Below are 13,818 nucleotides of genomic sequence, written 5' to 3'. Positions count from 1 at the left end.
GGGAGTAGGTGGGGAGGAGCTCACACTTTCATCTCTGCTTTTGTACCAAATTATTTGAAACAGTTGTGAATGTAAACAAAAATGTTGCAAGACTGCCCCAAAGACCCCTGTGACTCAGCCATGCATCTGCCAACCCCTACCCTGTGTGTCACTCTGTGGTGTAAGCAGAACCAGCGGCTCGTCCAGCCCCTCTGCGAGATCAAGGTCTCAAAGAGGCTCTCCATCCCAAAGCAATCAGGGCTGAGAGGTCCCCAGGCTTTTCTGTTTTCACCAGGGGTCCCATGGAGGCTCCTCACTTGGCTGCCTGTCACCCTTGTAAGGCTGCACATTCCCTCAGAGATGCTGACGGCCAAGTGTGGGTTCCCATGGGCAGTGGGATGAGAAAGGTTCAGACACATGTCTCAGAAGGCAGGTGTGTGTGATACGGCCTTCCATTCACCCTGAACCATGGGGGCAACTTTCAGCCACGTGGATGGGCTGAGATGAGTGAATGCAGCGTCTATATTATACACGGCCCGTCCAGGGTAGGGGTTCTGACGGCAGCGTGTGATCAGTGTGCATAGGCTGTGATTCCAGCAACAGGGCCGCAGGAGGGCTACTCAGGCCCATCCTGCCTGCACAGGGAGAACCCTTGTAGAAACAGGCCAATCTCATGGAAGTGCCAACCTTAGCTTTCATCCAGGGCTTTTCCCCACTAGCCAAACTAAAAATAGTGGACGGTCCTTCAGAGTTTGATAAAATATTTTCCCTTTCTTCTGCATGTGCAAAGCACATTGTTTGAGTAGATTAAATGAACCCTAGTAGTTGAGAAAAGAGCCATAAAAGAACGTGAGGAAATTAGGAGTCATAACTTTAAGCACACTTAGACCTTCATTCAAGATAACATTTGAGAATGGGGAACCTGGTTTTGACAACTCCTTCTCCAACCAGATTTGCTAATTGCAGATGATTTAGCCTTTCCCCCAGTAGGAAGTATCATAAAGTCATATGACATGTCCTAAATTGTGCTTAACAATGACTGGTGACAGTGTGCCTCGAGGAATGATGGAAGGCCTACCCATCTGAGAGACGGCTTGGGGCAGAAGCCCTGGGAGCTGGGGAGGCACCTGGTGTGGGGTGGGGAGAAGTGATTCTGGAGGACAGAGAGGGACCAGAGGACCAAGCGACCCCAGAGGCAGGGTGAGGAGTGGAGAGTATGTGCAGCAGAGAGGAGACTGAGCGTTCCCCAGCACGGTGGGCGTTTGGGAGGACAGGACTTGGGGGCGTTGCTAGCGCAGGCAGGAAAGAGCAGATAGAAGGAGGTGGGAGAACGCACGGTGAGAGGAGATACAGGGCGTTGCCAGGGAGGCTAAACAGTCATAGACTCATGGAATCGTTTGTAGTGACAGATGAAAAGACTAGGGAGAATGAGATGCACACAAGGGACCAGGAATCATGGCAGGGAGCCGCCAGGCCCCGCTGAGGCTGACCTGCTCTGGCGAGAGGCTGTGGCACGTCTCTGGTTAGCCCCCTTTCTGAGAACACGGACTCCCTTCACAGTAGCAATCTGAGTGGGTTTGATTACGGAGTGCGGTCCACACCTCACTGAGGGGTGTGTGATGCGAGGACTGGGTGCTGTATGCCCTCCCTGAAGACCCACAAGTCTGATCCTGTAGTACTTCTGGCCTGGAAGTTTCCAAAGGGACTCAGACCGCTGCTACGTTACTCAGAGCTCTTAGCCCCTCCTCCAATGGCAATAGAATATATCGCATACAGATGTGTGGGTGGGGGGAAAGCAATCAGATATTGCAGATAAGAAACCTCAAAAGGCTCCAGAGCTGTGAAATGTTCCCATAAATTGGTCCGTGGTCCCGTCTCTAGTGGTACCTAAAGCATCTAGAGGTACCCTTCGCAACTCCCTTCTCTAGTGGTACCTGAAGCCTGGAGGTCGAACTTGTTTCCCTGTTCGTTTTCTTGAGGGGGAAACAACCGACAACTCCTTCTCCACATGCCCTGAGGCCTCTCTAGGATCTTCTCCCTAGGCTGTAGGACCAAGGTTACTACTAACTGAATGATAGGCATGAACTCATGTGCCCATCCAAAGGCCCGGTGGCGTCAAGGGGGTATTTTCACCTCAGGGACTTTGCCGGCTTGGAACCTGCCATCCCAGCATCCCCAGGCTGGGGCATAATGGTGACATCTCCTTCATACATATCATGTGTGCCTTTGTGCTTGCTCACAGTGTGGTCTTAAAGGCAGACGGGGACATCAGACATGGGTGGTCTGGGAGTGCTCAGCTAAGGAGCCCGGGGATTGAGCCCATTGAGATCTCTTCTTGCTTCAGCTCCGATGCAGGCTCCCTGTCACCAAGGGCCATCAAGCGGAAACTGGACTTTCCAAAGGGCAGAGGTGCAGACTTCAGGAGCACGGACACAGCCAAGCACCCAGGTGGCCAATATTCTGCCACTGCAGTTGGACCAGCAGTTGGATTGTGGTGACAACAGAGCCAGGCTCGGCCTCTCCTGCACCCTCGGGAGCCTGGACGCCGAGTTGGGTCCTGGGAACCAATGGCCGCCCTTCCAAGGTGAGTGGGGACAGGAGTAGGCCGTTCTGGTCCCCGCATTGGTCATCACCGGCTCATGGCTGGAGGCCGCAGTGGGGTGAGGTCAAACCCCACGATGCTCCAATACAGCGAGGTGAGCAAGAGCCTGTGTTTAGTGGCAGCTGTGTCCCAGGGCCTGGGCTTGCGACTTCCTGGCTGTTGAACTTAGTCATCTTCTTACGTATTGTCCCCTCGGTCCCCTCATCAGAACCTGTGCAGATGGTATCTCCGTTCCATCAATGCTGGGAGCATGAAACCACATCGTTTCTAGGGGGGCTGATTCAACAACAATTGCTTGATAACATCTGTGAATTTGTCATGTCTAATTTTGGGGTCTCTGTGGTGCTTGCACACTTGGAAAATGGTGTCAGGGCATGATTCATGGGGCTGGAGCGGTTCCTACTGGCCCCACTTCCACGGACCCCATCTCCCCTGGCTTTCTCAGGAAGGCTCCTGTGCCCGGTTTTCTCTCCGTCAGCATCTCCAAGCCCATCTTCCCTATTTGGCGCTCACATTCACAATAGAAATACTGGTCTCCGGCTTATTTCTGTTTTTTCCCTTTTCTAAACAAATAAGGGGCCACTTTCTTACATAAAGTGCACACGTCACTCTCTCCTCTGATCCTCCGTCTAGTTCGTCATCTCCCCTCATCTCTGGGGCCTCGTTCCCAGCTTCCTGCTCATCAGAATCCGCCTCTGCTCGGATTTCCTGACGTCTGAGCTTTTCCACCCTCCCCTGGGTCGTGTCTTCCTTACCCTCCCGCACTCAGTGTCCCTTCCTGGAGCCTGGGGTGGCCCGGGACTCCTCTGTCAGGCGCCGAACTACCTGAGAAATGGGGAGGCGCCGTTCCCACGTGGCGGAGACATAAGCAGCAGCTCGGTGGCACCGGGGAGAGGCCCCCGAGAAAGAGCTCAGTGAGTTTTCGGGGATGCACAGCCCCAACAATGGCCTTTGAACGGGACCTACTTACCGTCTTCCCCCTTGAGCCTCTCTGTCACTTCTCCTTGTAGCCCACGGTCCGGGTCCCGACTCAGCTTGCTGGCTCAGTCCCTCTCTCGGTGACTCACCTTCCACGGAGGCCTGAGCAGGAAACCAGGCTCCATGCGAGATTCTTTGTCCTTTCCGGCGATTATAACAGAAATGCCACAGACAGGCTGAGTTGTCAACAGCAGAAATCAATAGCTCACAGTTCTGCAGGCGCGGTAGATCCACAATCCACCTAGGTGCATATTCGGTGCTGTTGACACTGCCTTCCTGGTTCAGAGGTGGCCACCTTCTTGCTCTGTCCTCACAGGGCGGAGGGGACAGAGAGCTCTGTGGGGCCTTTTTGTAGGGCATGAGTCCCGTTTATGGGATGATCTGTCTCCCAAAGTCTCACCCCACAACACCATCCCATTACAATCACATCACGTAGGTTTCAACTCATGAAATGGGGGTGAATACAAACTATCTCTCTGTGGCAGGTGGTTTTACTCTCTTTTGTTCCCACCTGCTCCCCCTGAAATCCATCCATGGTGTTGAACAGGTCACCTGTTTCTTACCACTGCTTTTCTCATTCTTCTTGAATTTGTGTATTTTTTCCACTTTCAGCTGACCAGGAAGGGGGTTAGAATGTCATGTTCCATGTCCCCCAACCCCTATTTAATCATTTTCTCCATTAGATACATACGTGCATACAGACACACACCTTTATATCTTTAGTCACATACATGACATATATTATACCTGGTGTTCCTATAGGAAATGTACCACACGTTGGGGCGTGCTGTGTAAATTCCCCAGCTTTCTCTTCCCTGGTTGCTCCCCAAAGGCTTCCTTTCAACTTGGTCTTTGGATGGTCTCTATAATCTCTTCCCTCCAATTGTACAGCCTCGTTCCAGCATGATTTCCTTGCCTTTGTCTTCTCTTCCCCGGAACTACTTCTCTTTACCAATTCTGTTTCGCTCGATTTCACTTTTGTCGATTGTGAGCACGTTGGCCTCGTGGCACTCTTATCCTTACAGACTAGTGTGAGAGAGAAGAAGCAAACAGGAAATAATCAAAGTCTGTCCACTGGCTTCTCCTTTCTTCTGTCCTGTCGGATGGCCTTTCTCATTCTGCCCACCGTCCTTCTTTGGCATCAGTGCAGGTGGAGGCTCAGAAAGATCATGAATAACAGCGCATCCTGTTAATGTGCTTTTCTTTTCAGAGCTGGGTTTGGAAGCTTCCATCTGCATGAAGAACCCTCCCATGCCGGACGGTGATACTACAGAGGGATCGAAGGACAGCCAGTGTGCGTGTCAAGTCTTTAGCCCAATGAAAGCCCTCGGTGCCATGAAACGGAAGATTATCAAGAGAAAAGTGCAGTTTCGCAAGTGGAGGCTCGCATGCATATTCCGTGGCCTTCACGCTAGGGCACAGAGGTAATCACACATTTGTAGCTCTGGGGCATGGATTCCTATTGCTCTCCTTCTGATTCTACCTCCACCCACCCCCAAACACACACACTGTTCTCTTCCTCGATTGGACACTCTCACAGCTGGTGCCACCTCTGTTTCCCACGGGGCTGCCTCCTCGCCTTTGAGCCCCCTTCATCAGAAACCAGTGGCCCAAAGGCCCTTCCATCTCCATCACCTGGTTGCAGCTGGCCGTCCTCAGCCGAGCGGCATCATTGACACAGGTCGCCGCGCAAGTGGGACTTTGCGGGAAATCGCATAATTCCTTGGCCTCTGCCTTCCTTCCCTGCTTCCCCAACTCCAAGGCCCTGTTCTCCCAGGAGCATTGTCTTAATGAATGCCTTGCACAAGGATTCTCCTCGGGGGTCTATCGGGAAATCTGACCTAGGAGGACAAATAACCCTCAACTTCTCCATGTGAATAAGAAGTGTTAAAGCTGAGGAGAAAGAGCCCCCCTTACAAAGTCTAAATGAGAACCCAAGTCACAGCTGGGAGTGCCACACTGGACCCGCTGGAGTCAGGTTTCTCCTCAGCCCCTCTAATATAGGATACAGGAGAATTACATATTGCATAAAAAGCCACTGTCCAAAACCTAATCCCTTCCCTGATCAAAGGTGAAGGAATTGAGTGCTTTCTTTCCTCCTACGACAATGCAAACGACAGTTCCCTGGTCACTGAGTGGATTGCACAGCCCCTGACAGGTTCAGTGCAGACTGAAAGACAATATTTTATTCCAAATTTGTCCTTTTCCACCATCTCAGTAAAGAAGCTTAGGTCTCACTCCCCTATTAATCCATTTGCAGGCCCTTCTTTACACTAGTGAACACTGAGAGGCTCTTTCCTTCGGAAAAGTTTGGAAAAGAAGGGATGAGGCCCTAGAGAGCTCAAACTAATGCTTTCTCATTTTCACTTCCGCGTTTGCGAGTCTAGGTAACGAGCATATTCCTAGAAATGCCCTGAGGTCTATCCTGCTGAGATTACCTTCCGAGGATGTGGGTGTCGCTGAGTGAAAATGACTAGGGCCATGGTTACACCCCTGCTCTCTTTTTGTGGATTCGCCCTTGAGTTTCTCATTCTTGGGTTCTTCCCTCAGCCCCTCTGGCCTTGTTCCTGTCCAGCCAAGTGACCAACAGTGTCTCCTGCCGGCCCACGACTCCAGATCAGAGGCTTTGCTCTCCCTTCACCCACATGTTTGCACAGGGCCTGAGCCTGAGTTCCAGTCCAGGGGTTTCAGTCACAGGTCACATGGCTTTAGGGGGTCCTTAGTCCTTGGACCACGGCTCCTCATCTGCACATGGCAGAAAGGAACTTGGAGATATTCAGAGGCCCCTATTGGCTCTCACAGTCTGGGACTCATTCCGTAGCCTGGACTTCTTCTCAGGAGACCGGGACAAGGGTGAGAAGGGGGTGTGTTTGTCTGCCAAGGGTCCCCTCCTTCCTACAGCACTCTGTGTTTGAACGTATGTGTGGGTGCTAGGTGCATCCCTCCCTGGGAGGCGTGAGAAAGCCATCACTTGGCTTCTGATGAAGGGGGCTCAAGAGTGAAGTGGCTGCTGAGGGAGAGGTACTTGGGATCTGGCAAAAGCTCACAGCAGCCTTGAGCTGTGATATCACCAGGCTCCCGCTGGGGGAGCACAGGGGTCCCTGGATCCTGCAACACAGGCTGCCTGTCAGTTTGGTGAGGTATTGCTTCTGACCTGTGGCTCTCACTCTCCCGCTCAGCCTACCTGTGGCTCCCCCTTCAGCTTCTTCTCTGGACAAGGGTTCAAGTTGCACCTGGCCTCTGTCACCATGTAGCCACCCCTCCAGGCTCAGCTATCAGCAGGATCTGAGCAAGACTCACAGTTGAGTTCTCTCTCTCTTCCTCTCTCAGATACCAAGTACTTCAGAAATGAAGAAAAGAGATTCTTCACTTGAATGGAACCCCATTATAAAACCCCATCATAAAACCCCATATTTTCCACTTGATGAAGTAAATCTAGAGCAGCACATCAAGTTAAAGGCCAAACAGAGCACAGGAGGGATCCTTTGCTGAGAATCAACAGCACGATCACAAGCCATTCTGTATGACGTTGGCTACAAAAGACCGCTTTGAGGAGAGAAGTTCTAGCCCTTCAGCTGCAGTTGCGATCGATAGCGAAGGAGACCAATGCCTGAGTAGATCACACACAGTTTTGAGAGACCATAAGTCTCGCTGCTCTAAATTTCATCCTACAGAGAATCAGAGTCAGGAGCACCATGGAAAAAGACCACATGTCAGACTGGACACTCTGGGCCACCAGATGGGCTGCGCTATGAGGAGCCAGCGTGAACGATGCAGTGTTCTTGCTGGAGAGCTTTAGCTTGAATTTGAGCACGAGGTAGTTATCAGACAAGTTCAGAATGTAGACCACTGAACAAGATGACCGGCCTGTGTCTTCAAACAGTCAATGTCACCACAAATAAGAAACAACCAAAAGGAGAAGAGATATTTTGGGTTTCAAAGGAGTAAAAAGAACGTGTGACTGTATTTATTTAGTCCTTTTGAACGCAAAACATCTCCTCACCTTTAGGTGGCTGTCTGTGGTGATGGTGACATTCCCTTGTTTGTAGGGGACAGGCCAAAAGTCCAGCTTAATGGCCTACATCCTGAAGTTGTCTGATCATGTCCTCCTGATTAAATTCAGCCTAACCCTTTGGCCAGGACACTGCATAGTTCCCGCTGTGTGTGTCCTAGCTCAGCCTACCCCGAGAGCACGAGTGTCCCGTGGGCCCACCACCATTCTTGTGATAGCAGCACTGCTTACTTTGCTAGGGAAGGGCCTATCAGATCTGTGCAGAGCGAGACACCTGATTTTCTTTATAAAATTAGTGATTTGGTAAGTGATACTCTGAGAATGTATGCAGACCCTCTTCTCTACAGTCTTTCTCTAAAATGTCGCCATCCTTTAAGGATCCTGACGGTGTGTCCTAACCCTGTGTGTGTTTGTACATTGGAAGAATTCTAACTGTGCCGTTCCTATACAACGCGTATTTGCTGGCAATGTGATGTGGAAAAGAACATTCCCTCCCTGTTCATTATCATTAAAGTTTTTGTTTTGACAATCCCATGGACTCATGATTTTTTTACATTGGATGCTCTAATCTGTTCCTATCGTGGTGATTTGGTGGATCTGGATACACAGTAATGGAAATATTCTTGGTTCTCTTCGTCATATTTAATGCTGAGTCTCCGTCTCTTTTCGGCTAAACGTACCCTACGGGGAACTAATTTTGGCTGTGTTTGTCTCTCTGTGGTACGGGGTTTCTTTCCTGTGTGTGCACCTATGTGTGTCTATATGTGAGTCTGGGGTTTAGGAAGGTTGTGTAGGTAGGGCTGAGCCCTGCACCCAAAGGTTTTGGACATGTCTGGTTCCTTATTAGCTTCTGAAACTTTTCACATTCAGTCTCTAAGTTTTAAGTGATCTCTTAACCTCAAACCGTTGACATTATTCTATTTTCTCTTTCCTTCTGTCTTCACCTGCCTCTTCTTATGCTCTTGTTTTCACTGGGTGGAAACCAGCCAAACAGATGCCATTTACATCCTATTTTTCCCACACGCTCCACCCCCAGATTTTGGTTTTAGATCCACAGTTAAGTAGCTTCAACAGTGATCAGCTGTTTGAAAGTCGAAATTTCCTCAGTCATCTCTCGTCAGGTGAAGTTCACCTTCGAAGGTCTCCTAGGGATGGAATCAGGACTCCTTGGGGGTTGCGTATCGGACACTGTTTCTCCTGCCTGTGTACATGGACATCTAGCTGATTAGAAAGTACTGGCACAATGAGTTTTGACTGAGCTTTAAAAATAGAGTGCTTTCTCGGAAATTCAAGTCAAAACCACAGTGAGATACCACCTCACAGCAGTCAGAATGGCTAAAATGGCCAACTCAGGAAACAACAGATGTTGGCAAGAAGAGGGAGAGAGGGGAACCCTCTCACACTGTTGGTGGGAATGCAAACTGGGGCAGCCACTCTGGGAAACACTTTGACGTTTCCTCCAGCAGTGAAACATAGGAATGCCTGGGTGGCTCAGTTGGTCAAGCATCTGCTTTTTGCTCAGGTCATGATCCTTGGGTCCCGAGGTGAAGCCCCCCATCAGGTTCCCTGCTCAGCAGGAAGCCTGCTGTACCTTGCGCCTGCCATCCCCTCTGCTTGTGCACCCGTGCTCTCTGTCTGGCAAGTAAATAAATAAAATATTTTAAAAAATTAAAAAGTTAAAAATAGAGCTACCTATTAAGCTGCAATTTATTTATTTAAAAAAAAGGTATTTATCCAAAGGATACAAACATGGTGTTTTTTTTTAATTTTTTTATTGTTATGTTAATCACCTTATATTACATCATTAGTTTTTGATGCAGTGTTCCATGATTCATTGTTTATTCACAACACCCAGTGCTCCATGCAGAACGTGCCCTCCTCAATACCCATCACCAGGCTAACCCATCCCCCTACCCCCCTCCCCTCTAGAACCCTCAGTTTCTTTTTCAGAGTCCATCATCTCTCATGGTTCGTCTCCCCCTCTGCCATACTCACCTTTTCTTCCAAACATGGTGTTTTGAAGGGGCACCTGCACCCCAATGTTCATAGGAACAATGTCCACAACAAACTATGGATAGAGTTGCGATGTCCATCGACAGGTGAATGGATAAACAATATGTGGCGTATATACGTACAATGGAATATTACTCAGCCACCAAAAAATGAAATTTTGCCATTTGCGACGACATGGTTGGAACTAGAGGGTATTATACTAAGTGAAATAAGTCAGCCAGAAAAAGACAAAATACCATATGATTTCACTCATAGATGGAATTTAAGAAACAAAACAGAGGAATATAGGGAAAGACAAGGAAAAATAAAAGAGGAAAACAAGAGAGGGAGACAAAGCATAAGAGACTCAACTATAGAATAGAAACTGAGGGTTGCAGGAGGGGAGGTGGGTAGGGGATGGCGTAAACTGGGTGATGGGCATTAAGGAGGGCATTCGATGTCATGAACCCTGGGTGTTATGTGCAACTGACAAATCACGGAATTCTTTTGTAAATTATTTCTTTATTTGAGAAAGAGAGCATGAGAGAGTGAGAACACAAGCAGGTGAGGGGGTAGAGGGAGAGGGAGAAGCAGACTCTTTGTGGAGCAGGGAGCCGGATATGAGCCTTGATCCCAGGATGACCTGAGCCCAAGGCAGACTGACTGAGCCACCCAGGTGCCCTGAATCACTGAATTCTACCTCTGAAACTAATAATACAGTATATGGTAATTAAATGGAATTTAAATACAAAATTTTAAAAGAAAAATATATATATTGCCTTGTTTTGTATGTTTGATTGGGATATAGAATGTAAACTGTTTTTCTTTCCAGTGGATATAAATTGGGGTTTTTTGGTGGTTGGCGGGGGGCAAGTCTGTAGCTTCAGAGGAGATTTCTTCTTTTTCTTTAAAATCTATTAGTTCTGGGGTGCCTGGGTGGCTCAGTTGGTTAAGCAACTGCCTTCAGCTCAGGTCATGATCCTGGAGTCCCGGGTTCGAGTCCCGCATCGGGCTCCCTGCTCAGTAGGGAGTCTGCTTCTCCCTCTGACCCTCGTCCCTCTCATGCTCTCTCTCTCTCATTCTCTCTCTGTCAAATAAATCAATAAAATCTTAAAAAATATCTTTAAAAAACAATAAAATAAATAAAATAATATCTATTAGTTCTATGAGGATAGGTCTTATTGTTGACTCCTTTGTTTCCGTCTCCTGCAGGCATCCAGGACTTTCTCTCTGATCCTGTCTCACTATCTTCTGTTCATTTTCTGTTCTCTTGGCTGCTTTCTTTTCAGTATTCAAAGTCCACTCTAATTTTGCACGAATGTTGCCCTTATGAATCTTGTGGATCAGCCTCTTTCCCGAGAAATTTTCTTCAATTTTTTCCCAGTTTTGACAATTCTCGTTTCCCATTTCTTGTTTCTTGCCCACTTCTCTTTGGAGTCGTGTGTTTAAGGGAACTTTTACCTTTTCACGGCTACAAATGCTTGTTCGCACATTTCATTCAGGTCGGGGTGTCATTTTAACCATTTTAGTTTTCCTATGTTTTGTGATTGATTTCAGGGGGGATCTTTACTGAGCTGAAATGTTTGACTCTCTATTTCTGCTTGTTTGTTTTCTTCTGTCACCTTGGAACACCGGTCTGCTCTATCATTTTCCCTTTAACACACCTGGGTTTGCTGGAATGAGAAACAAAAGTTCCATGTAGGAAGGAATGAGTGCTCTGAGTAGCTTTGTGGATTCCTGAGGTCTGGATCCCTCTCTTTGGTGTAATTGTTCTAATAGATGTAAATAGCTGGGGATGGGGCCATTTGTCTTCTGCTCCGGGATCCTGCTTGCTTCCAGTATGTCCTTTCATTTCTACCAGTGGCTTCATTGTCTTTACCACAAGCCTCCAAAGGACACTACTTTCATCCAGGTCTGGCCCTCCCCCGAGGGCCACCTCTGTCCTGCACACCATGCAGCCCCTTCCTTCGGATCCAAGTAGCCGAAGCTGGAGTCAGCAGGTCTCAGGCACCCTCTGAGCTCTTCCCACTCTCTTTCTGCCATCATTCACCTGTGTTCCCCGCTGAGAAGCCCTCCCTGAAGTCCTCTCCTCTAAGTGCCTGCCTGGTCTGTGCTGACTGCCCTGCTGTCTCTGGCTCCCAGACCCGGCTAAGTACTAACCATCTGGAGTCCACACTTCTCTCTGGCCCCTGGCTGTTCGGGGACAGGGTTATGAGCTGTGTTACTGACTCTCTAGGTTAATCCCTAACCCTTTAAAGTCATGTGTTGAGAGATTCAGCTGCCATTATTCTCAGTGGACTGGTACTCTTTATCTCTCTTTTCTAGATGCAGACTGTCAGTAGCACACACACGTAGACAGAATTGTAGAACAGAACATCCCCGTCCTCATCAGCCAGGTTCAACAGTTATCAACTTAGGGCTGACCTTGTTTTAATACAATCCCATCCACTTACTTTGTCCTGTATTATTATTTTTTTAAAGGTTGGGGTTTCTTTTTTTTTTCTAAGATTTTATTTATTCATTTGAGACACAGAGATAGAGAGAGAGAGAAAGCATGAGCAGGGAGAGAGGCAGAGGGAGACGCAGGCTCCTCGCTGAGCCAGGAACCCGATGTGGGGCTCGATCCCGTGACTCTGGGATCATGACCTGAGCCGAAGGCAGACGCTTAACCATCTGAGCCACCCAGGCGCCCCTGTCCTTTATTATTTAAAGCAAATCGCAGACACCATATTTCATTTGCAGTTGTATCTGTATGTTTCCCTAAATGAGAACCCTTTTAAAGTATTATCATCATAACCTTGTAAATATTCATAAATTAATTTAAAATATGTAATATAAAATACATAGTGTTCAAATTTCCCATTGTTGTTTTTAAGTTGTTTTCTCTGCATCAGGATCCAAATAAAATGCACACGCTCCCATGAGTAGGACCTGTCTTCAAGCCTCCTAGCAATGTGTAGATTTCTTCTCAGTTTCTCCCTTTCCTTCCTCCTCCCTCGTTCCCTCCCCCTCCCTCTGGCTCTCACTCTCTGCTTCGCCCTCTCCAGCTCTTGTTCTCTCCTTTTTTGTTAATCATTTTTGAAAATACTGAGGTGTTTGTGCGGGAGCATGGCCACGGAATGCATTATAGCCAGATATACTTTAACACAGTCCATCATACTTCCTCTCAGTTCGTGGTGGAATCTCCACTGTTCGTGGAGAACAGTGCTATTACAAAGAAAAGGCAAGCCACACATGGAATTTAACATTTTCTGGCAGGAACGTTGAAAAGTAAAAAGTATAAGCGCACAACAATCCAAAATAATCTTGCATCTTGCCGCTTAATGCTTCACATTAAGGGAAACCGAATTCTGCCAGAGTAATAAAGATGCGATTAATAGAAAAATCGTCTGTATTTCTTCAGGTTTTAAGTTTACATTTAAGGGAGCTGTAAATGAAATATAATTAAAATGCATTTCTAAGGAAAGAGGTCCTGGTAACTGCATTCCAAATATTATCGGAACGACTGCTCTGTCGGACCTGGCAGATGTAGAAACTGATCAGTTTCAGGTTTGAATTGTTGGCAAGACTTCCTCTCAAGTGCTGTGTGCGCTTCCATCAGAAAGCACCTCAGGTCCCCTTATGTTCAAGGCCCATCCATCCATTGATTCTGTGGAGCAAAATGATGATACTTCATCATCATGGTTTGGATCCTAGAAGCCTTGTATGAACACCTGCAGGAAAAGAAATTTCCCCCCAATACTATATACCTGGTGGTACATTTTGTAAGGAAAACTCTGGTCCCCTAGCATCTCTAACGGGAACCTGTAAGTTCCGTTCTTTTCCTCTTCATTTTCTTTTATTACTGTGTTAATATGAAAGCAAGGCTTCAGTCATATCGAAGTGTTTCAAACCACTGTATTATGGACTTATGAGTGCTCCATTTATCCTCTCTTTTAGCAGTGAAAGTGATTTCAGGTTGGCTTTCATATCCTTTTGATAAGACCCTCATAGTTTTGAGAACTTTCCTAATATCAGTATGATGAGGTGTTTGTGTCTCATATAGAAGATTTGTTGCGTCTGGCCTGGTCTCGGTCATTTCTCTAAGAATCTGTGGTTTTGTTTCCTGGGAAACCATACTCCCAGATCAAAATGTGTCTCCTCGGGCACTCATTGCAATTGGTTTATTTTTAGGCATTTCCAGTGGACAGAGCTGGAAAATGGCTTATTTGTAGTCATATATATTCATACATTCACATACACTCACATACACTGC

This window comes from Eumetopias jubatus, unplaced genomic scaffold (assembly GCF_037043125.1).
Source record: "Eumetopias jubatus isolate StellerSeaLion01/CBP00866 unplaced genomic scaffold, mEumJub1_p1.0 scaffold_32, whole genome shotgun sequence".
Lineage (NCBI taxonomy): Eukaryota > Metazoa > Chordata > Mammalia > Carnivora > Otariidae > Eumetopias > Eumetopias jubatus.
The sequence above is the reverse complement of the archived record's forward strand: the minus strand, read 5'-3'. Positions refer to the sequence as shown.